The 24041-nt window shown below is 42.4% G+C and overlaps 1 long non-coding RNA gene across 1 annotated transcript; it reads right to left on the bottom strand.

The window, feature by feature from the left end:
• Nucleotides 1–15258: 15258 nt before the first annotated feature.
• On the bottom strand, nucleotides 15259–16255 carry LOC130139975 (uncharacterized). The gene is made up of 3 exons (XR_008817989.1): nucleotides 15967–16255; nucleotides 15752–15847; nucleotides 15259–15652 (listed from the first exon to the last, which is right to left on the bottom strand). It is a non-coding gene; the product is annotated as an uncharacterized LOC130139975 (long non-coding RNA).
• Between the last annotated feature and the right edge of the window lie 7786 nt (nucleotides 16256–24041).

Raw genomic sequence — 24041 nt, 5'->3', positions numbered from 1 at the left:
CTGAATTTTGATTTAGAGACGCCACTAATCATTATTAATAGGTTGACTAGAAACCTAATTGAGGTACGGGAGAAATAACACGATTCTACGAACCAGAGATTCTGAATACGGGGACTTGGTTACGCTAATGATCCCGAATCGAGATCCCTAACACCCTTTCAATACCTAAAACGATATGATGTGTCTAACGTGCCACATGAATTTCCTAGGTCTATCCACTAATACTAACCATTCTAAATGTGAGAACTCAATCAATCAATATAAGCAACACAATCAATTGCAATCAAACAAAACAATCCTAGTTTGGGTCTCTAAAATAAAAATCAATACAAAACATCTAAACCCTAGTAAAGCCCTAAAGGCTTATTCGTTCAGTGATATGTGTTGTTTTGGAGTTTAGGATTTTTTTAGGGGTAAAAACCCCTAAACTAAAGATTTTCTAAAAATGCTGTTTAGGAACTTCTAAAAATTCTAATTTCACTTGCAAAGGTTGGCCACAATGTTTTTGGGTCATTCTATGAATTTTTGAATTTTTTGATTTTTTTGTTTTTTTTTAAGTCAGATTTTTTATTTTCTGAAAATTTTTATGTGAATTTGGGATTTTTTTTTCAAATTTTCTAAAATTTTCATATTTTTGAAAAAATTTTGAATTTTTTTCAAATTTTTTATGATTTTCTAGAAATTTTCCAATTTTTATTAAGTTTTCTGAATTTCTGAAAAAATTTTGAATTTTTTGAAATTTTCATTGAATTTTCGAATTTTTTTTATGAATTTTATGAATTTTCTATTTTTTACCATTTTTTAATTTCTAATTTCTTTATTTATTTTTTTTTAAAAAAAATTTCCCGCCGAGGGTTGAACTGGATCAGACCGGTTTAGGCCAGTTCGACCAAGTCGAACCAGCCAGCACCGGCGCCGATGCCGACCAGCGCCCCGGCGAGCACAGTGCCAAAACGGCGCCGTTTGGCCTATCTTCTCTTCGGCATTTCGCCGAACACTTGGTGAGCATGATCTGGTTTTGATCATTATCAAGACTGCTGGTTTAAGCTCACCGTCGGTGAGCCTCCGACGACCTTTTACCATTTTGATTAGTTCTATGTATAGTTCATGCCACCTCCTATCAGCCTCAACTTACTGATTCGCCGCCGGACCATTGCCAGCCAGCGAAATACTGATCAAAATACCCTAAACCATCACTGATTCAATCAACCTCATCTCTTGCACAGATCAAGCTATAGAACGCCCTAGCCGTCTAAATCGATTCAAAACATCATCAAAACATCAATCAAGGTGAGAGACTACTAACTTGAGCGGCCATTGGCCGCGGGAGGCACTCCGGTGATGCTCGGGGTTTCCGGTGAGGGTCATCAATGGTCGGCTGACTCGGTTCATGCAGATTTAATCATCAAAATGCGACCAAACAATGAAAATGTGATCAGAACATGTTTTAAGCATCTATAGTCGAAAAATCACAAAGAAACATGCACGATTAACCTTCAAACCTATTCTGGAATTTTTGCTAAACCGTGAGCATGAACTGATTTTACCTTCGTCAAATGAGGTCAAATCAGAGTTTTCGAGCTAATCGGCGACTGTGGAACTCTTCCTCGACACTTTGACTCCAAGCTGGTGGTCTCAGCTTCGCCGGAGCACTTCTGGATCAATCGGCTGAACTCGAGTTTTAGGCCTTCACATACGGTGAACTCAACTGAACCCACGGAGGGAGGTCACAGCCGAGCTCTGATTTGCCAGCGCTCCGCCGTCTAGGGCGGCACCGAACACTCAAAAAGGGACCTCTACCTTCTCTTCTTTCTCTCTTTTCCCTCTGTTCTTGCTCTCGTTCTCTCTTTCTCTCTTTTTGGAATTCTCTTGAGCAGTTCTTGTGCGTTTTTTAGTGTTTTTTCAGCTTTTTAGCTAAATTTTCTCGCCCAAAGTTTGTTATTTATCGACCTCAAATCGGTTGGATCGAATCTCCGATGTCAGCTGAAGATTCTCCAACTGGAATCGGAGCTTATCACGTGTTAAATTGCTCGGATTAAGTCGGCAAAGTCCGGGGCCAGAGTAGATATTTTTCTGGGTTTATTGTGTCTTGGACGAGTCAGGCGAAGAAGGAGACTGACCCGGGTCGGGTCGGGTCGACCTGGTCGACTCGGTAGATCCGGGTTGGTCTAAATTTGCAAATTAAGTTCTATTTTGACCCAATTTTTCAAATTTAACCCCAAAATTGAATTCTTCATCACATTTCTCACCCAAATATGTGATTTGCCCTAATTTTTATCACAATTAAACCCAAAATTCTCAAATTGTAAATTCAGATCATTAGGGTTTTTGTTCAATTCAATATCCAGATGACCTGATTGGGCAAAATTGGTGACAAAATTGGATTACCCATACCTGATTAACCCTAGAAATGATGGTCTCAGAGTTTGACGATTTCTAATTGGCTATGAACCCCAATTTAGGCTAAAAATCCCTAATTTTCAATTGAATTTTGTGGCTTCTCGATTTCTTTGATAAATTGTGAAATTGGATGGACCATTATGTAATTCAAGGTCCCAGAATCATTTGTTGTGAAGATACTACGACCAAAAAATGACTAGAAATGAATTAATTGAATTTTTGATTCAATTTGGACTTGTTTTTACCCAATTTTGGGAAAAAAACATATTCCCAATTGAAATTTTCTAAAATTGATGCTGTATTAATGAAATTGGATTTAAAATAAGATCAATGACTATTTTTATGGAATTTTTGGATTCCATTTGCTATTTTTCTTGATTTTCACCCTTATTTTGACCAAAAGAAATTAAGGAAAAATTCAAGAAAATTTTTTAAAAATTATTTGTGGTTTAGAAATAGGTTCCTAAGCTTGGCCAAGGTTCCTAATTCTAATTTTGTGATTTTTGGAAAAAACTGAAAAATAAGCTAAAAATCAGGTGTCAACAGCACATCGGAAGTAAGGACAATTACACGTCCACTACACGGGCCCTTTTTCAGATCACAACATAAAAAGGAGAGGGGATCGGGGTCTACTTAGCTCTTCTATCTACGAGGGCTACCTCAAAAAGAACATGGCTTCCTCCACGTTCGAGCATGCTATGGCTCGGGTTCGGGGTCGTAATCCGGACCGACTTCGGGTCACTGATGACACCATCGGGGACGTTTGACGTCACAGGGTCCCACGGGATTTGCGCCCGGCACACCCGATGTAACAGCCCGAATTTCGATGTAATTTCCGGGATCAATGAAACTGATATTATTTCGCATTTCATTTTAGTAAGTCTCACCCAGAGCTGATCACTCTCGGGATACTAACCAATAGGGTATGGCTAACTAGAAGATGGTACGTGGACCGGGGACCCTATCGCGAAAGGGATACCGATCACGAGAGACTCTGAGGAAATATTTTGGGCCAACATGAGCCGATCTTAGGAAAGGTAACGGATTTGGTTTGGCCAAGGCCAACGATGTACGATTGGGACGCAGGTGATTCTCGCAAGACCAAAAGTGCACGTGGTCAACCATCCGAACTTGAACCTAATGATTGTGACCTCGGAACTAATGATAATTTCTCATTCTCTCAATGATCGAGACCATCACGATACGAATAGCCTTAGGTTGATACGCGTAACCTCTAAACAGCCACCCGTTAGTGAGAGACTCTGAAATTGAAAGTTTAGCGGGTTTTGTTCACGGAATTGGGCCCGGATTTCGGTATCGATTTTCAAAGGCTTAAGAGACTATTTTTGGGAATCTGACGTCATATTACGCTGGCCACTCACATGTGGAGTTAGTACGAGTAAAAATTGGAATTTCGGTCCGAGGGTGAAAAAATTACGATTTTGCCCCCGGGATGCCAGCGTCGCTTTTCGAGGCCAAATGAGGTTATTTTTCGTGGCCGATACCATTTTTGGGTGGCCACGCTTACCAGGAGTCATTTTGGACAAAAACTGGAATTTCAACAAAAATTGGAAAAATAATATTATTTTATTCCCGAAACTTTGACGTGGATTTTCGAGGGCTTGCGCGATGAATTTCGCGATTCCGACGCCATATTATGTTGGCCACGCATATATGGAACGCGTATGTGCGAAAATTGGAATTTCGGTTCGGGATCGAAAAATTACGAAAATGCCCCTAGGCCATTTTTGATTAATTCCGAAAATTGGATTTAATTTTGGGATTAACCAAGGTGAGTTAAGGTTAAACCAGGTCTGGTCAACCATGGTTAGGGGCAAAAGACCATTTCACCCCTAAATTATTGGATTAGGGCAAATCCTAGCCTTTGGATCAAGGGCAAAATTGTCCATTGGCTTGATTTTTGACACATGACACCCTAGGCCCTAGTTTTTGACTAAGATAAGCATTTTTTCTCTCTCCTCTCTCACTCCCACGAACAGACCAGCCTTCAGAAAAATTTTCTCTCCATTTTCCCCTCACTTTCTCTCATTTTCTCTCATATTTTCACTCTCATTTTCTCTCTCGCCGGAGCTTCGCCGGAGCACGCCGCCGACCCCCTTGGTCCCCCGCTTCAGCTCAGCCTCGGTTCCGTCCATTTCTCTCTCCTTTTTCTCTCTCTTTTTCTCTCTTTTTCTCATTTTCCATTCTGTGAACAGTACCTCCGGAGCTTCAGAACCGGAGCTCAGATCGCCGTTCCGTCGACACCGGCTTTGTTCGACATGTCCATACGTCGCCGTTCGGCCCAGTCACATACAGTGCCCCCCGTACTGATTCTGTTCACATCCGTACGGTACTGTTCATCCAGACCGTACGGCCGTCGCCGCCGTGACCGCGCCTCGCCGGCCACCGTTTCCCGATCGTCCGTACGGTGTGTCCGTACGTGTGTACTGCATTCACGCGTCCGTACGGGGTAAGTCTTGTTCACCCCCTGTCCGTACACCGCGCCGTCGTCCGCCGGGAATTCCGCCGCCGGTTTCACTGTTCATCAGTGATCGGCCGCCATTCCCCGTCGTCGTGACCCTTGTTTTGGTGAGTAAAATTCCTAAACCCGGATTAGGACTGATGTTGCGTTTTTCTGGACTGGTTTAGGTGTTATCGGTGCATTTTGGACTGGCTTAGATAATAGCAGTATGTAATTGAGACTGCGTTGAGAATTGATTGGTAGAAATTATTATCGGAAAAATTTAGTGGATTAATGAGAATCGTTGGGGAGGATAATGGGGTTTAATGACCAATTTAGGAGTTCGTCGGTGAAATTGCCGGGTATGCCGGGTTGACTGATTGTACGTCAATTGTGCTTAATTGTGGTTGATTTCGTACTGCTATGTCGTATGTTGTTTGGCTGATTTTGTGGAGTGCGATTGGCCATTGTTTGGTTTCAATGAATTACTAACTTGTGAATCGCACGTTAGGCCACACGGTATTAATTGGGCCAATTAAGCACGTGTTGTGACATTGGGTGTCTGAATTATATTGGTGCTCGTGGTTCATTGCATTGCATAACATGGACACGCATTGCGTATGCCAAGAGTGAGGCATGTGATGAAAATTGTGCGAGAATGCGTGTCTGCCATGAGTATGTGATCACCTAAAATACCCTGAAGCGTTATACGCTGGGTTCGAATAATAATGAGCTGTGTGATCACCTAAGGACCTTCGGGTCGATACCGTCCTCATGCACTTTGAAGCGGGACGATGCCCGGTACGTCCGGAAGGCGACCATCCTCATGCACTTTGAAGCAGGCTCTGGTTCGCAAGGAGAACAGTGTTGCGCCTCATGCACTTTGAAGCAGGCTAGAGACACTGGGCCAGATCGGATGCTGCGCCTCATGCACTTTGAAGCAGGCTAGACGCACCGGGCCGTGAAAAATTGATGACTCGAGTCGTAATAATAATTAATTTGGGTAAGTGTGCCAGTGTGGGCCAGTGGGCCAAAGAATGTGCATGACATGTCAATGACATTTGCATGCATAAACATGCATTGAATAGCATGCGAGTGTGTGAGACTCGGTATATGAGCATGTGATTGGCGTACGTGTGATAATGCGTGCCACGTATGTCCCGTGATTATTACATATTGAACTGTCTAACCTGCAGGGTCAGAGAATTGTATGATTATGGTTGTGTTATGATTTTAAATGTTTGTTTCCGGTCAGGAGATTGCATGCTAGCCTAGCCTAGGTTTAGGGGTTGAACTCATTGAGATTCGTCTCACGGTTGTGTAAACCGAAACATTTCAGACCCCCAGCCGTAGAATGTCGAGGGCACCACCTCTTTTTGGGAATACCGTCTTTTATCCAGCAGTCGTCGAGCATGCACCCCGGTGGGGATGGAGCAGAACGGAGAAGTGGCTGTTTGGGTTATTCTCAGCTGTTGGTGTTTCCTTTTTGGTTGTCGTGAACACTGTAAAAAGAGTTTTAAAATAGTAATATAAGTATGTACATATTTTCTGCGTTGATCGTTGTTTATTGGACGGCTATCCTCGGCTCATATTGTAGTTGTCTGGGTTTGTTGATTTTATACTTCCGCTTGTGCTTGATCTCTGTTGGGTGTGGGTCGGCGACGCTTCCTGGGACGTCGCAGCCAACTTATCGACCGCATGTGGGATGCTCACGCTTCGTGGGGTACGGGGCGTGACACCCGAGGATCTGTCAAAGCCCCGGAGAGGTCTCCAACGCTCTCCCTCGAACCAAACATACCATGCTTTAAAACGATGAGGAACCAAGTTGGTAAGCCCCTTGTCGACTCAAACGATCATCGTATACTCCTCGTACGTCATTTCCGTCCCTTGTGCTACATACTCAGCCACCTCTACATCTTGGTCTACCGGGACACCAAAACGTATAATCCGAGTGTCCATACTAGGGGCCTGAAAAGGGGTAAACAACAACACATGAGTAAAACTCAATAAGTAAAACCTCTAAGCCTCGAGTAGGATGATACCTTGCCTTGGAAATATGAACGGTAGCCTCAACCTCTTGGCATGCCAAAATGCAATCAAATAGTTACACGTGAATACTTACCTCCCGTCGGCACATACAATTCACACAAATAATCACACACGAAGTCTCGCTTCCAATTGGCATGCGACAATTGCACATAATAATCAAGAACACTTCATATCACGTAACCATGCACAATGCATCCACACGTCTTCCGAATATTACGACCACTCAGGGCCACGACCGACACTCGCATCGGTGGTCATCTGGCGTAACCGGGCATCGTCCTGCACCATCGGGCACGGCAACGTCTTGACTTCCCTCGAAGACGGCATTCAATTAAAAGCATCGTTCTGAACTCTATCGTGAACGGCAACCGAAATCCATTGGACATCCAAAATCCATCGGGCATCGTCCTCCGCAATCATACGGATACGGAACCATTTATGTAATCACGCAAGCATATCAAACACTCAAGCCACTTATTATCTTTTACTTAGGCCAATGTAAGAGTGTTTCATGCTCACACGATTAGAACATCTAAAATCCCGCATACATAATGATGCACTAAAATCGGAAACATTTCATGAGCAAACCATACAAAATTAATACGTGGGCTTCCTCTTCCTAGAACAAGCAAAACAAAGCAAGACAAGAATAGCATCACCCAACAATGATTCCAATTATCCTTCCATAACCACATAATCCATCCATAACCATTCCTAGCCAATGATAGCCACACCCATGATAGAACAAGCTCAAACAAGACTAAACCTAAGTCCAACATGTGTAGAGTAACGCCCTATCCACGGATTAGAAGAACTACTTACAAAACTGGTGGGACTATTAACGAAGACGGACGAATGGCGACGGCGTTACGGTGGCGAAGCGACGGTGAGGCGGCTCGGCAGCGGACGGCGGCACGGCGAGCAGTTTGGCCGATGGCGTGGCTTGGTGAATGGCGATCGGCGCGGATGGAAGGTGCGGTACGGCGGCAAGCGGCGCGGCACACGGCGGCAAGCGGCGACAAACGGTGGTGGTGAGGTGGCGGTGAGGTGGCTCGGTGATGGGTGGTGACAAGCGAACGGTGAAGATGGTGGTGAACGGTTGTGGTTTGCACGACGAACGGCGCAGCACGATGCGGCGAGCGGCGATGATGTTACTTTTGTGGCAAGGGGTGCGGCACGGCGGCAAGGACGGCACGGCGTTGTGGTGAGCGGCGTCGGTGGCCACAAGCGAACGGTGGCGGACGGACGTACATGGCAATGGACGGCACGACGTGGACGGCGGCGAGCGGCGCAGTGGTGGTCGGCGGTGTGAAGGGAGTGAGAGTGAGAGAGTGAGGGAGAGAAAGAGAGAAATGAGAGTGAACGAGAGAAGTGAGAAGGGTTTCCCTTTAAATGATCTTGCAAGAGGACCCCAATAATGCAAGTGCATTAATGAACCAACCACCAAGCTTAGTCTAACTCCTTAATTTGCTCCCAACCAAGCAAATTTATGGACATGAAGCCATCTTGGAAGTCTTCTTCAACAAGCTTCTCCCATAGGCAATCGTGGCTAACAAAGTAGGCTCAAGTATATAGTTAGGGACTAACTAGGGAAACCAATCTAGAAACCAACCTAGTTGACCTCTTCCCCTCTCTTCCCCCAAAAGTGGCGCCCATCCCTTCCAAGACAAGACCAAATTTTGGTCTTTCCCCAAACTAAGCTTCTAGAAGATGCATTAAATGCTAAATTATAATTTAATAAACATAGAACACTAATCATACACAAAATCACATTAATGTGCAATCTTCCAAAAATCAACCAAGTCAAATGTGGGCTAGAATGGGCTTTACCCTCTTAATTGGTGCCTAATTGAGGCCGAATAAGTCCAATGTTACTTAATTAATCGTCGTCGGATTGAGGATGTCACAAGACGTTAGTCTTTTTCCCCCCATTTTGGTAGGTTGGCAGCTAAGCGCCCATTTAGTTAGTGAAAATATTATGAGTTTATATTTCCATTTCGCGAAATATGTGTAGGATATGTATCATACACAAACTCTTACGGAAATTATAAAGAATGATTGGCCTCCCCATAAAGGACTAAGCCTTTAACGAAAACCATCCATATCATAAAAATTTAACTTTGTAATTGTCAGATAATCGCAAAACTTAAAAATATCCAAACCATTTTCGAAAGGAATTTATTTGTACTCTCAATTTACTAAAATTTATTTGGTAAATGTCATCCTAAGTCACCTCATATCACTTTCCACATGCCCCCATTTACTCTTGTTGTTCTTGTGAAATAGAATGATAATAAAAGGGTAAGCAAAATCACAGCTTAGCAAGTAGCAATCATTATTATTTTCTATGACTAGAATGGTAATAAAAGGGGAAAGCAAAATCACAGCTTAGCAAGCGGTAATCATCATTATTTCTATGACATCAAGTAACAAAGATGCAACCTTAAAAATATGTATCGACAATAGGCATCATGAAAGTCATACCAACGGATGTAATCAAAGACCTAAATAATTGGTTCATGGGCTCACATGATGTTTTCTATGCCTCCATGGTAGCTATGATTACAGAAAAATAAGTGAAAGAGGGTTAGACCCCTTTTAATGAATAAAACAACTTAAAACTAAATGACCACGGTGTAATATCTCTCTCTTTGTGGGGGGTGTGTGGGTGTACACACTCGCACAACACAACTTTTAATAGCAGATGTAATGACTATAGTCTGTTTTGACATCGGTTAACACTTTGTTTTGGTTAAGAATAACATCTAACTATCAAGATGAAGACACTAATATATATACAATTTTTTTTTATTCTTGTAACTTGTACATATCGCCAAAACTACTTTAATTCATGATTGCCACCACGAGACAAATTTTCCATGAAGAATGCTTTGAATAAAAATCCTTGACTTTATTAGGCCGTAGAACCTTTTGAGTTCACAAAAAAGAAACTATAAAAAAAATTTGTGTGACAATCCTTAGTATGAAACATGTCTTTTGATATATCATCAATGTGATATCCTGAAAATTCGACCTACTTTGGTGATTTATGAAATGGTGATTTCGTCAACGCTCTATTAGTTAATTCTCGCCCTGACTTGATCACTCAAGGAATACTAACCAAAGGGGAAAGGCTATCGAAGAATTTATTTCTAACAGCCACCCGTTAGTTCGAGATGAACTATAGTTACGATTGATTGATTTCAGCCACGAATTATGATCCGATTTTGAGTGTCGATTGCTCAGGGATTTCACACCCGAACCATAGGACGTCGCCTCGTAATTTTACGAGTTTTCCGTCAAAAATTTCAATTTCGGAAAAGAATCGAAGAATCGGAAATTTGACGCGAGATACAGAAGTGGGCCGAGCAAAGCCAGTTGGGCTTCGTGCCCGAGAAAGGCCAACCATCAAGGCTCGATAAGAACAAGTCAGCCGTAATTCGGTACTCGGGCCGAGGACAAAGTGGTAATTCTAGGGGACAAATTGAGAAAATTTCAAAAGAAATTATTGGAAGATTTTTTTGGGGATAATGATTAAACCCATCTCTCTCTCTCTCTCTCTCTCTCTCTCTCTCTCTCTCTCTCTCTCTCTCTCTCTCTCTCTCTCTCTTCCCTTTTGTAGAATTCACGTCTTCTCATTCCCTCTCCCCAGTGAGAGCTCTCTCTATCCATGGTGATAGCTAAACCCTAACAGCTAACCTTACTCCCGTGAAACCCTTAGGTAGATTTGCTTCCATTGCACCCTCACATAATCGCCAATCTTCAGTCTACAACAAATCCTCTTCCATTACCATAAGAACCCATCGATTACCCCTACATCCACACAATGTAACCATCATAACCCCACCAAACCCATGGACAGACGCAACACCATCATCACCTCTGGAGTCCTAGTTACCATATCCATTTCACCCATTCCATGCCCTAAATCACAAAATCTAATTCTTCCCCGTTAAACCCTAATTCCACTTAATCCATTGGCTCCTAAGCTCCCTTCATCCTTCAAGTTTATTGCCGTGAATCAATGCTACTCGCCTATTATAGAAAGTTCTACACAAGCCCCCTGGTTGCAGGAACAATAGATTGAAAAGGTAACTGGCGATCAAACTGGAAGCGGAAACTGTCATCCCTCTTGGTAAGCATACGGCATTGTCTTCTGAAGGTTTCACATACCTGTTTAGAAACAACGGAGTGAGTAGAATGGAAAAGGAAAGGTTAAAAGAACGTAGACTAGTAGCCCTTTGTAATCGAATGGGGAAAATGTAGACGAAGAACTCTGTAGCCAGCGTGTTCGAGGAAATTCCTGAGGAGAAATTGGAGGCTTGTAATTTGACTTTACTGGGCAAACTCCACTCTAGGCCCAATGTTAATTTTCAGGCCTTCCTAACTTCTATGAAAAAGGCTTGGAAAACGGATAACGTGGTAGTAGATCAACCGCAACAAGGTCTGTTCACATTTACATTCAGATCGGAGAGCGACAAGAAGAGGGTTTTGGAAGGTAGCCCATGGTCCTTCTCAAGCAACTTACTCATCCTCGTGCAACTAAACCCCAAAATACCAATTCACCGCCATGTTTTCATGCATTGTGCCTTCTGGGTACAAGTTCATGGAATGCCGGTAGCAAGGATAACTGAAAACTCTTTGCAAGAAGTGGCCTCTAAGATCGGGAAAGTCATAGAGATAAAGATGGAAGCGAAAGAAGGTGGCCTGTGTAAGGTGGGGAAAGCTAGAGTTCTTCTAGATTTGGCACAACCTCTCACTTCAGCGATCGTGGTGAACTTTGAAGATGACCAATATTGGGTTGATTTCAAGTATGAACGTCTTCCCCATTTTTGTTACTCTTGTGGGAAGATGGGGCATTTTACCACTAATTGCGAGGAAATACCTTATAAAGAAGCTGAAACAAGAGAAGTTAGTGAAGGAAATTATGGCTACTGGTTAAAAGCGGAAGCACGTGAGGCTAGCCCTTTTTGGAAACTATTCCACGGAGAAGAGTTTATGAAATTGGACGAAGATGAAATTTTTCCGGAAACCCCAGACCAGGATGGTGTGATGGAGGGTGTGTTGCCCACTGCAATAGAAGAACCTAATGGTTTGAGAACTATGGAAACTCAACAAGAGGACAACGCTAAACTGAAGGGTAAAGGAAAAGAGATAGTGGTCAGGGAAACTCGAAGAAAGAGGCATCAAAGCACCCAATTCTTACTCTCAGATACTCCAAGGATGGAGGCACCTCCCAAACATAATGTCGAGAGTTATTTGAAAGGGAAGGAAGACCATCAAACCCCAGTATCGAAGAAGTCGAAAAGGTATGAACCATATAATTCTCAAGGGGCTAATGTCCACAATGTAGATGCTACTCAGTTTCATGAGATCCCGATTTCAATTGAGGGTGGCTCAAAGGAATGGACTTTGGTGGCTAGCCCTAATAAGCCACCGGGAGATATATGAAGATTATGAGCTGGAATTGTCAGGGTCTGGGTTCTACCCTGACATTCCAGCACCTGAGAGATTTAGTGGCTTAAGAAAGACCCAACGTAATATTTTTAATGGACACCAAAAATAAAAGAGCAAGGGTGGATGGAGTTAGAAATAGACTCAATTTTCAGAATTTTGTGATAGTAGACCCAAAAGGTTTGGCTGGAGGTTTAGCAGCTATGTGGGATGAGGAGGTGACGATGGAGGAGGTGGAAAGCATGGAGAATCTTGTAGATTTAATATGCAGGGATCTTAGTAGCGGAAAGAGAAAGCGTGTATCTTTTCTCTATGCACCAACTAACTTTCAGGAAAGGCTCCTCCTATGGCGAAAGCTGAGATATATTCACCATGAAAACAGACTCCCTTGGATATGTATGGGTGACTTTAATGAGATACGGTATCAATGGGAGAAGGTAGGTAAAAGAGAGGAGGATTATTATAGATTGGTGGCTTTCCGGGATATGTTAAATGATTGCGAACTCGTGGACGTAGAGAGTAAAGGGTGTGCTTATACGTGGGCAAACAATAGAGACGGTGAGGAATTGGTAAGGAAAAGACTAGATAGGGTGGTATGTAACATGGAATGGAGGGTGTTATTCCACGAGGAGAAAAGCTTATGCGCTACCGGCCATTGGCTCCAATCATAGCCCAATCTTATTATCCCTAGCCCCACCCAAGGATAAGAGGAAAAAGAAATTCCGTTTTGAGGCTTATTGGCTAGACGAACCAGAATGTAGAGACATTGTGGAGGAGGCATGGCATGACCAGGCAAACAATAATGCAGATTTTGTGAGTAAGTCGAGAAAAGTGGTTGAAGCCTTGACTAGGTGGAGTAGGAGGAGATTCTCAAATGCACATAAACAAAATACAATTCTTGATGAGGAGATTAACGAACATGACAAACAGCTCGGACGGGGGAAGGGGAAAAGTGGCCATTCAACAAATCAAGGAGCAAATTGAGAGACTATGGAGGCAAGAAGAGATGTATTGGAGTATGAGGTCCCGAATCAGCTGGTTAAAGTGGGGAGATAGAAATACCAAATACTTCTACGCCACCACGATTCAAAGAAGACAAAGAAATAGAATTTCTATGCTAAAAATGGGGGAGAATAGATGGAGCAGGGATCCTTCAGAGCTCAAGTCACATATCCAATCATTTTATCAGGCTTTATATGAGTCAACAGGACACAGAAATTTCCAACCAGTGATTGATCAATGCCCATACACTCCTAAAGAGGGGATGAACGAGGCCTTAATGAGAAGAGTGTCGATTGACGAGGTGAAAAAAGCTGTGTTCCAAATGGGTGCAACCAAGGCCCCAGGACCGGATGGACTGAATGGCCAATTCTATCAGCATAACTGGGAGAGTATACAGCATGATGTCTACTGTTTGGTGGATAATTTCTTCACGTCAGGTGTGCTTGACCCCACCCTAAATCATACTTATATAGTCCTTATTCCTAAGGTGGCGAACCTAGAGTGCATTACTCAATATAGGCCAATTAGCTTATGTAATTTCAGTTACGAAATCATTTCCAAAGTCATGGCCAACCGTCTAAAACCTTGGCTTTCTGAACTTATTTCCACCGAACAAAGTGCATTCGTGAGTGGGAGGCAAATACAAGACAACATAGTAGTAGTTCAGGAAGTACTCCACCAGTTGCATACTAGGAAAAGGGAAAGAAAGTTCCAAGCAATACTCAAGTTGGACATGCAGAAAGCTTATGATAGAGTGGAGTGGGATTTCCTGTGTGCTAGTATGCTGAAAATGGGCTTCAGTAACAGATGGGTTCAGTTAATTAGGGAATGCATATCTACGGTTTCTTTTAGCGTCAAAGTTAATGGGGAATCCCTACAGGACTTCCAGCCGTCCCGGGGCATAAGACAATGGGATCCATTATCGCCGTACTTGTTTATTATTATGGCCAATGCCTTATCGTCTCTATTGAACAAAGTAGTTGAGGAGGGCAGCATCAGAGGTATAAAGCTGAATAGGTGGTGTCCAACATTATCACATCTATTATTTGCGGATGATGCAATTTTTTTCTTGAATGGAATAGTCCGTGAATGTCAAAATTTGGCAAGTCTTTTGAACCAATATTGCTATGCTTCGGGCCAGGCTATCAATTTGCAAAAGTCAGGTATTTTCTTTAGCAATGGATGCCCTGAGTTACTGAAGAGGAATATGGCGGAGCAGCTACAGTTCCTATTATTGACAAAACCGGCAAGTATTTAGGCATCCCATCAGATTAGGGGTAGTCAAAGAAACAAATGTTTGCCTGGATATTAGCAAGGGTTAATATGAAGCTAAAGGGGTGGAAGGAAAAGCTGATTATCGAAGGAGATCCTAATTAAAACTGTAATTCAATCTTTGCCACATTATGCAATGTCCATTTTTAAGATTCCTATCTCGATTTGTAGAGCGATTGAGCAGAAGATTTCCTCCTTCTAGTGGAAGCAAAGTGCAGACAAAGCAGGTATCCATTGAAGAAAATGGGAACTTCTGAAAATCATGAAAGACGCAGGTGGCTTAGGCTTTAAGGACCTTATTGCTTTTAATAAGGCAATGCTAGGAAAACAGGCCCGGCGACTAATACAAGCACCGAATGCCCTTTGGAGTTAGGTACTAAAGGGAATCTATTTTCCCGTGGTGAGTTTTGGCAAGCCAACAAGGGCCATCGCCCATCCTGGGGGTGGCAGAGTCTACTAATGGGTAGAGACATAATTGAGGCAGATGCTAGATGGAAAGTAGGTGACGGCAAAAAGATAAAAATTAAAGAGGACAAGTGGCTCCCTTCCAGCAAACTTGTAGGCCCGTTGAACCAGGATGTACCAAAATTCGTAGCAGAACTGATTAACCAGGAGACTCATGAATGGAAATCACAATTGATTAAGGAAATTTACGAAGAAGATGTGGTGCAAGAAATCCTGACAATCCCACTAAGCACAAACCCCTCGGAGGACACTTTGGTGTGGACAGGGAACAAAAAAGGAGTCTATTCGGTTAAAAGTGGCTGCAATAGGTTATGCTCCCAAATTTTGCAACAACAGATGAATCAGGCATCGTCATCATATCAGCCTCCTAGGAACTTATGGACTAAAATATGGCAAATCTCAGTCTACCCCAAGGTTCGTCATTTCTTATGGAGCATATGCACAAATGCTCTACCGACAAAAGAAAATCTGTACAAAAGAAAGATGGCACCTCATCCTCTCTGCCCGATTTGCCGCCGAGTCCCGGAGACTCCCGAACACCTCCTCCTCCTTTGCGAATGGACAAGAAATGTTTGGTTAGACTCTCGGTTAAATCTAGACACCTCAGCTACCAAAATCTCCAGAATGGACAAGTGGCTTGCGGATTACCTGTCGTTGTGTGACACCCTTTCCTCGTCGGAAGACCCTCCCTCGTTCGGCGATCTTGGCCGGCATTATCTGGTTGATTTGGAAGGCACGTAACGCCTTGGTATTCCAGCAGCGCAAACCGAACCCATGAACATAATGGAAGAAGCAATTATCGACTATAAAGTGTTTGAGAGGTGGAACACTAACAAAAAGGAAGGAACACAAAAGGTGAAAACCTTAGTAGATCGTTGGTCTCCGCCGGCGAAGGGGAACCTCAAATTGAACGTCAACGCGGCTTGGTGCAGTGAAACACGAGAGGCCGCAGCTGCGGGAGTCCTCCGGAACCAAGATGGACTCATAATTTTTGGGTTCGCGAGGAATTTTAAAGCCCCATCAGCTAGCGTGGCGAAAACTCTTGCTCTACGTGAAGTACTCTCTTTTCTGTTGAAGCTTCAAAGTCAAAAGGAAAGGGAAAGTGATCTGTACAGTGACTTCTCTGATCTGTGCGTGGAAGTGGAGTCCGATAGCCAAGCGTGCGTGAGGTGGATTTCGGGCCAAGAAGAAAGTCCGTGGACCGTGAGTTCAGTGGTCGAAGACTGCCGAAAATTGATGGCCCAACTAAAAGGGGTATCCTTAGCCCATTGTTCCAGAAATTCCAACCAGGCCGCGGATTGGGTGGCGAAGGCCCAGCGTACTAATTCCTTAACTCCAAACTGGATTTCTAAACCTCCCCGTATCCTGTGGTCTCTCTTATGTTATGATTGTGGAAACTCATGTGAGTCAGTTTCAAGTGTCTAATGAAAGCTAAGCGTATTGTCGACCAAAAAAAAAAAAACTTCGCGCTAAACCCCACCATCGACTCCATCGACTCCTCTCTCTCTCTCTTCTCTTCTTCTTCTTCTTCCTTTTCTTCTTCTTTTCTTCTTTGGCTTCGCTGCTGCTGCTGCTTCTTCGTGCTTCTGCTTCCTTCGGCTTCGTCTTCTTCAGCTTCCTCTCGACTTCTCTGTTGCCAACCGACCGGACCAGCTGGTGCTGGACTAGCCACCACCATGCACCGCCCTTCCTTGCCGCTGAACCACCACCCTTCTCGGCCTCATTTCTGTCCGAACAGCCTTCACCAGCTGCACCACAATAACCGTCGCCGCTTCGTCCCAGCCAAGCACAAGACGCGCTCGCCCACCATGCGTCCACTGCCGAGCACCACTCCACCTCGCCACTGCACCACCGCTACCCCAGCTCCTTCCGAGCCGAGCAGTACCGCCCTTAGCTACCTACAGCCAGCTGGTTTTTGCTAGAACGCTAGCTTCGTCGCTCGCCATCCATCCCCATCGCTCAGCTGCTGGTCCGCCACTGTCCAATCGCCTAGCTGACACCACCAGCCGCCAATCCACGTCTGGAATAGCCCCGAACAACCCCCGAACAGCCCCACAGCAGTCACTCCCTTCGCCGCGCTTGTTCGCCGCCATCCGCCATCTGCCGAGCCCAAACCGGAAACCACCGTGGACAGCCGCGTCGTCGCCGTTGTTCTCGCGAAATCGCCGTAGTTAGGCATGAAAGTTAACCCCTAATCCTGTGTTTAGGGTGTTAAACTTGCTTAGGGTAATTTAATTTAGGTTTAGATTAAGTTAATGGTTGTTTAAATAGAATTAGTGGATAAGTTATGGGCGAATTATTTGATAACCATAGATGATAGGTTATCGTTGGATTGATAAGTTATCGTTGGAAATCGGTGATAGGTTATCGGTGAAATTGACGATAGGTTATTGGTGATATTGTGATAGGCTATTAGTGATGGTTCGATAAGCTATGATTATTTATGTGATAGGCTATTGTTGTGTTCGCGATAAGTTATCGCTATTTTGATGATAAGTTATCTATTATTTTATTATTACTATTTATTTTATTAAATAAATTAATTTTCGGAATTAAATAAAAATATTTTATTCTTAAAAAAATATTTATTAATAAAATATTCAAATTCCGAAAATTAAAAATTAATATTTTCGAATGATTTTTAATATCAAATTGTGATTGTTTTATGCACAAATTGTGAAGCCAATGTTGGATTTCGCCGTATAAGTTGGCATATATGGCCAAATGATTTGAATGATTATGTTTCGAGAAAAGATTTTGAATATTTGAAAATAAATTATTTTATAATTATGTTTGAGAAAGAAATTTGAGGCTTTGAGAACGAAAAGCGCGTTTCGAACTGATGATTTACAAAATTGAGCGACTGTTTGCATATGTGATCACGTCAAAATGGTTATGTGGCATTGATTCGAGCACAGTTCATATTTGCATTGGCTAATTGAAAAGATAAGAATTGGCCTAAATGATTGTGTGTTTGTGTGGTCACATGTCAAAGCCGTCTTGCTGTAGATCGCTTGACGATGCCCGATTTATCGAGGTTTGCTGCAAATCGCGCTCGATTTTATTGAATGCTTGGAGATTATCTGGATTGCCGATACTCCGGATGCCGAATCGTCGCCTAATGGCGGATTCGATGCTCCTTACGGGATACCATCTTACTGTAGATCGTTGGATGTTGTCGTATTGGAATGCAATCATCCTGTAGATCGTTTGACATTGATGTGCCTAATGGGGCGGGACGATGCCCGATCATGCCGGAAGACTACCATCTCGCTGCGTATCGCTTGATATGTAGTGGCCCAGAGGAGTCGTGATAAATGGAACACGCATGTTGCATAGAGTTTGATTATGGAGTGAATATTGCTACGCATGGTATGGGACATGTGTTGACACTTGATTTTTTGCTCATTTTTTTTATATTTTCAAAAATCTCAAAATTAGGATTAGGAATCTTGGCCAAGCCTAGAAACCTATTTCTAAACCAAAAATGATTTTTGTAGCATTTTCTTGAATTTTTCTTTAATTTCTTTTAGTCAAAATGAGTGAGAAAATCAAGAAAAATAGCAAATGGAATCAGAAAATTCCATAAAAATATTCATGAGTATTATTTTAAATTCAATTTCACTAATGCATCATCAATTTTGGAAAATCTCAATCGGGCATGTGTTTTTCCCAAAATTGGGCAAAATCAAACCCGAATTGAACCAAAAATGCAATTAAATCTTTTCTAGTCATTTTTAAGTCATAGTGTCTTCACAACAAATGATTCTGGGACCTTGAATTACATAATGGTCAGTACAATTGCACAATTTGTTAAAGAAATCAGAAAACCCCAAAATTCAATTGAAAATTAGGAATTTTTAAACCCAAATTGGGAATCGTGTCCAATTCGAAATTATCGAACCATAAGATCATCATTTCTAAGGTTAATCAGATGTGGGTAATTCAATTTTGGCACTAATTTTGCCTAATCAGGTCGTTAAGACATTGAATTGAACAAAACCCTACTAACCTGAGTATAAAAATTTGAAAATCTTAGACATGATTATGACAAAAATTGGGGAAAATCACATGTTTGGGTTTAGAATATGATGAGGAATTCAATTTTGGGGTTTAATTTGAAAATTTTGGTCGAAATTGGACTTAATTCGAATTTTTAAGTAAAACCGGGCCTGTCGGGTCGACCCGGTCAACCCGATCCGACCATGTCAGTCTTCTTCCTGACCCGGTTTGCCCAGAATGCCCATAAAACCCAGAAAATATCTTCAGCCCCGGGACTTTGCCGACCTTCTCCGATCAATTTAACACGTTTTAATTGAGTTGGCAAGCTGGAGAATCTCCGGCTGGCGCCAGAGAATCGATCCAACCGATCGGAAGTCGGTTCTAACTGAATTTGGGCGGGAAAAATCAATCAACGAAAACAAGAAAAAAACTGAACATTAGGAGGACAAGGTGCTCGAGAGAATCCCAGAGAGAGAGAAGAGAGAGATAGAGCGAGAAAGCGCGATTTCTAGTAAGATGAGTGGGTAGAGACTCTATGAGGCCGGCAAATCAATCTCGTCAGTGAGTTTCCTCACCAGCGAACCAGAGTTGAAGTTGATCGCGAACCCTTGGAAATCGACCTCGGCCGGCGTGTCCAGATCATCCCCGGAGATTTCGAGATCACCTACTCGAAGCCTAGGTGTCGAAGAAGGATTCTATAGCATCAAATCAGCTTGGAGAAGTCCTTTGATTGTCGAACGAAGAAGGTAAAAATCGTTCGCAGCCTCGGTTTTTACTGATTTCTAGAATGTGTTTTTGGCTTGTTCGTGCATTTTTCGTTGCGATTTTGTCATACTAGCGCCTAAAACATGTTCTGATCATTTTTTATGTTGTTTGATTGCATTTTTGGGCATTAAAAATGCATAAACCGAGTCGGTCATGCATTAAACTACCTCGCCGGAGCTCAGACATTGTCGCCGGAGTGTCGCCTTGGCCTTAGGCCACTCAAGTTAGTCTTCTTTGATCCTTGTTTGACGTTTTGTTAGTAGTTACAACCGATTTAGATGGCTAGGGCGCTTTGTGTTGCGATTTGAGAACTTGAATAGCTATGTTAGAACAGTTTGCAAGTTAGATTGTTTAGGTCGATTTTTCGCCGGCCGGCGAGCGTCCGGCGGCATCCCGATTGGATTAGATTGATATTAGATGACATGAACTCGATAATAGATCAAACAAAATGGACAAAATGTCACCGGAGGCTCACCGACGGTGAGCTCAAACCGGCGGCCTCGAGAACGTCTAGCCCAGTTTCGTGCTCACCTGGTGTTCGGCAAAATGCCGAAGAGAAGCAGGCAAAAAACGGCGCCGTTTTGCCGATGTTTCTCGCCAGAGAAGACAACCGGTGACCGGCGCCGGCGAGGCCTGGTTCGGCCAAACCGAACCGGATTGAACCGGGCCGGTCCCGTTCGTTTCTTGGCGGGAAAATAATAAAAAATTAAAAATCTAAAAAATCCAAAAATTCAATAAAAAATCAGAAAAAATTTAAAAATATTAGAAATTTTCGAAAAATTCATAAAAACTTCAAAAATTAGAAAATTTCATAAAAATTCAAAAAAAAATTAGAAAATTCATAAAAATCCAGAAAATTCCAAAATAAATAAATAAATAAATAATGTGAAGATTCAAAAAATCTAAAAAAATCTGAAAATTTGAAAATCCATAAAAATTTTCAGAAAATCATAAAAAACAATTCTCGATTAATGAAATTCTCAAAAATTCAATTTCCGAAAAAAAAAATCAAAAATTTCAAAAACTCACAGAATGGTTCAAAAACACTGTGGCCAACCTTGGAAAGTGAAATTTGAATTTTTGGAAGTGCCTAAATGGCATTTTTAGAAAGATCTCAAATTTAAGGGTTATAACCCTTAAAAAACCCTAAAACCCTAAAAAGACACAAATCATGGAATAAACTAGCCTTTAGGGCTTTATTAGGGTTTGGATGTTTTGGTTGGATTTCATTTTTAGAGACAATTTAGGATTGTTTGGTTTGATTGACCTTGATCGCACATTTAATTCTTGATTGATTTTCCTCGTAATTAGAATGGATAGGATTAGTGGGTAAGCCTCGGAAATTTGCGTGACACGTTAGACATCGTATCGTTCTTAGGTACCGAAAGGGTGTTAGGGATCTCGATTTGGGATCATTAACGTCCCCGTACTCAGAATCTCTGGTTCGTAGAATCGTGGTATTTCTTCCATACCCCGATTAGGTTTCTAGTCAACCTACCAATAATGACTAGTGGCGACTCCAAAATCGAAAATTTAGATCAAATAGGAAATTACCATATACTGTCACGTGAGGTATGGTCTGGGAGAGACCCTTGCACAGAAATACCTCCTTAGCGCGCAAACCCCGAAAACCCAAAAAAAAAGCGCGGCGCGACAACGTACCCAAGTGGTTTTACCTTATAATCAAGACACGTGCAAGTGTGGATGCATGATGCATGGGAAATCTCTTTATGTGTTCCGAGTACGTGTTATGATGTATGCGTGGTTGTGATGTTTGTTGACTGATGTCATGCATAACACGTGTTCCAAGGCGAGGTAAGGATGCTTGTGATTGCTATCGGCATGTGATTGATCTATATACTATGTGTGGTTGCTTGATTAGGAACCCCGAGGCAAGTTGGCCTCCTAAGTAGGGCTTAGGCCATTAACTTATTGAGACTTTCGTCTCATTTGTTGCTGTTAACATCTTTCAGGACCTTAGCATATCGATGCCCCTAGTACGGTTTGGGGTGCCTAGAAGATGGCTTTTTGGATTGACGTGTTGATGAAGTAGATTGACCCTCAGCCTGGTATCTTTTTGTAGGCTCGTGTGGAAATGCCCGAAGTGGACTTGTAAAGAAAATGTTTCCCAGGGGTTAATCAAGTAAATATTAAAACGATGCTTTGGTTGAATGTTGTGAACCGTTTTCCTATCTATCCCTGTTTATTGTTGTTGTCTAGGTGATTGTGGTTGTCACTTCCGCCTACGTAATAAAAAGATAAAATGTTGGGTCAACAACGCGTCCTGAGACGTCGCATCACAACGACCATAGAAGGATGTCGCATGCTCGAAGGGTTCGGGGCGTTACAATCAAGTAGTTCAAACGCTAATATAACATGGTTTAAATGTCATTCGTCTAATTTCTCCTAAATATTCACATTCCCATTTTCTTAGTAGGCTAACCATGCATTTGTTTATACGCATATGAATTTCTAGATCCATCATTTCTCACCAATTTGCCGGTCCATTGACGTGTTGTCGACCACGTTACTCGAGGTGGAGTAAATCCAAGCCGAATTACATGTACGCTCTGAATAGAATAGTAGAAGATGCTTTACAATAAAGACTAGAAGAGAACACAAAAGAGGCCATTGATTAAATAAAGATTATTGGGTTTGATACCAAAAATCTTTGACCGTCAACTCCGATATTGGTGCACATGCTGCCACCACAGATTTCATAACACCTTTCGATTTATAATTACAATAAGTGAATCTATTAATTATATGATTAGTGTCCGGTCCACAAATATCAAGGTACATCGTGGTATAAGAGTATGCATACATAAAACTAACCAAGATGATATATCATATCTCTTAGCTATGATATACTTAAATTGTGCATATAATTTTATATTTTATGAGTAGTCATGTGTTAAATTATCATTTAGCAAAGAGAAACAACTACTCAGAGGTCCGGACCGCCATTTCAGGGAAGCCAGCAAAGTTTGTCTTAATACTGAGCCTATGGCAAAAATTAACCAAATGAAAGGCAACACTTCGTTTTCCATATGAGAAAAAAAACGACAAAGACTAAACAGATGAAAGCCATTCCTTGGAAGCAGACACCTTATGATGATTGCACTGTCTCAAAGTTCACAAAAGCTAACCTAACAAAAGATAATCGAAAAATTTTAAAACTCCATTGCACTTTCGTGAAATATAATAGAACTTTTGGTGCACTTGGGGAGTGTTTGGTTCAGCTTTAGGAAGGGGCTTTCGGCCTCAAAAGCCCCTTGGGGAAATGCTAAACTATTTTGGCAAGCATTCCCAATGGGCTTTCGGCCGAAAGCCAGCAATGGGAATGCTCAAAGCCTAAAGCTGGTCCGGACCAGCTTTGGGCTTTCGGCATTTGGCAAATGCTGAAACCAACTTTTTTGCCCCTAAACTACATTCACTTATTCTGGCTTATTCCAGTTTTGCCCCTCTTATTACTATTCATCTTTTGGCGAGGGTGGCCCACACCGGATCGGGCCGGCGAGAGGCCAGTGAGGTTGCACGACCCAGGCGACAACCGCTTGAGGTTGTGCGATCGCCTGGGTGTCGCCGGCCTAGGCGGTCGCGCGACCTCAGGCGATGGCCGCCGGCAGCAGATTTGCCTCACCGGGGGTCACCCAACCTCGGGCGACAGCTGCCGGCGCCGGATCTAGCTCACCGGCGGCCGTAGGCCTTCGCCATCTCCGGTAAAGGGTAAGGTAAGTTTTTTTTTAAATAAAAAGGAAAATTCCCAAAGCCCTTTGCAAAAAAAATTTGCCAAATACTACTTGGGCCAAAGTAGCTTCACAAAGGATTTTTACCAAATGCCATTTGCATTTCCCCAAGGGGCTTTAGCTTGAAGGTATTTGCATTCTCCCAAGTCTCATTTCCAAAGTTGAACCAAACGGGCCCATAATCCTTTTAGGAATTATCAATCTCAGTTAGAGTAATTACCATCTCTTCATTGATTAAGTTACCAGCTAATTTTGCATTACCAATTCTTATTTGAGTTAGTTTCCAATTTTTATTTGTTTTGCACTTATTCCTACTTGTTATATCTATGACAAAAAAATCTTCTTTTCTCCATTAACGACTTTTATTTGCCTTTTTCTAACAATGGCTCAAATTTACTAACTATTGCGTCGATGATCCAACA

Source organism: Syzygium oleosum, unplaced genomic scaffold, assembly GCF_021117445.2.
Source record: "Syzygium oleosum isolate NSW1041296 unplaced genomic scaffold, Sole_v2.1 Sole_v2.01, whole genome shotgun sequence".
Classification (NCBI taxonomy): domain Eukaryota; kingdom Viridiplantae; phylum Streptophyta; class Magnoliopsida; order Myrtales; family Myrtaceae; genus Syzygium; species Syzygium oleosum.
The sequence above is the reverse complement of the archived record's forward strand: the minus strand, read 5'-3'. Positions and strand labels throughout refer to the sequence as shown.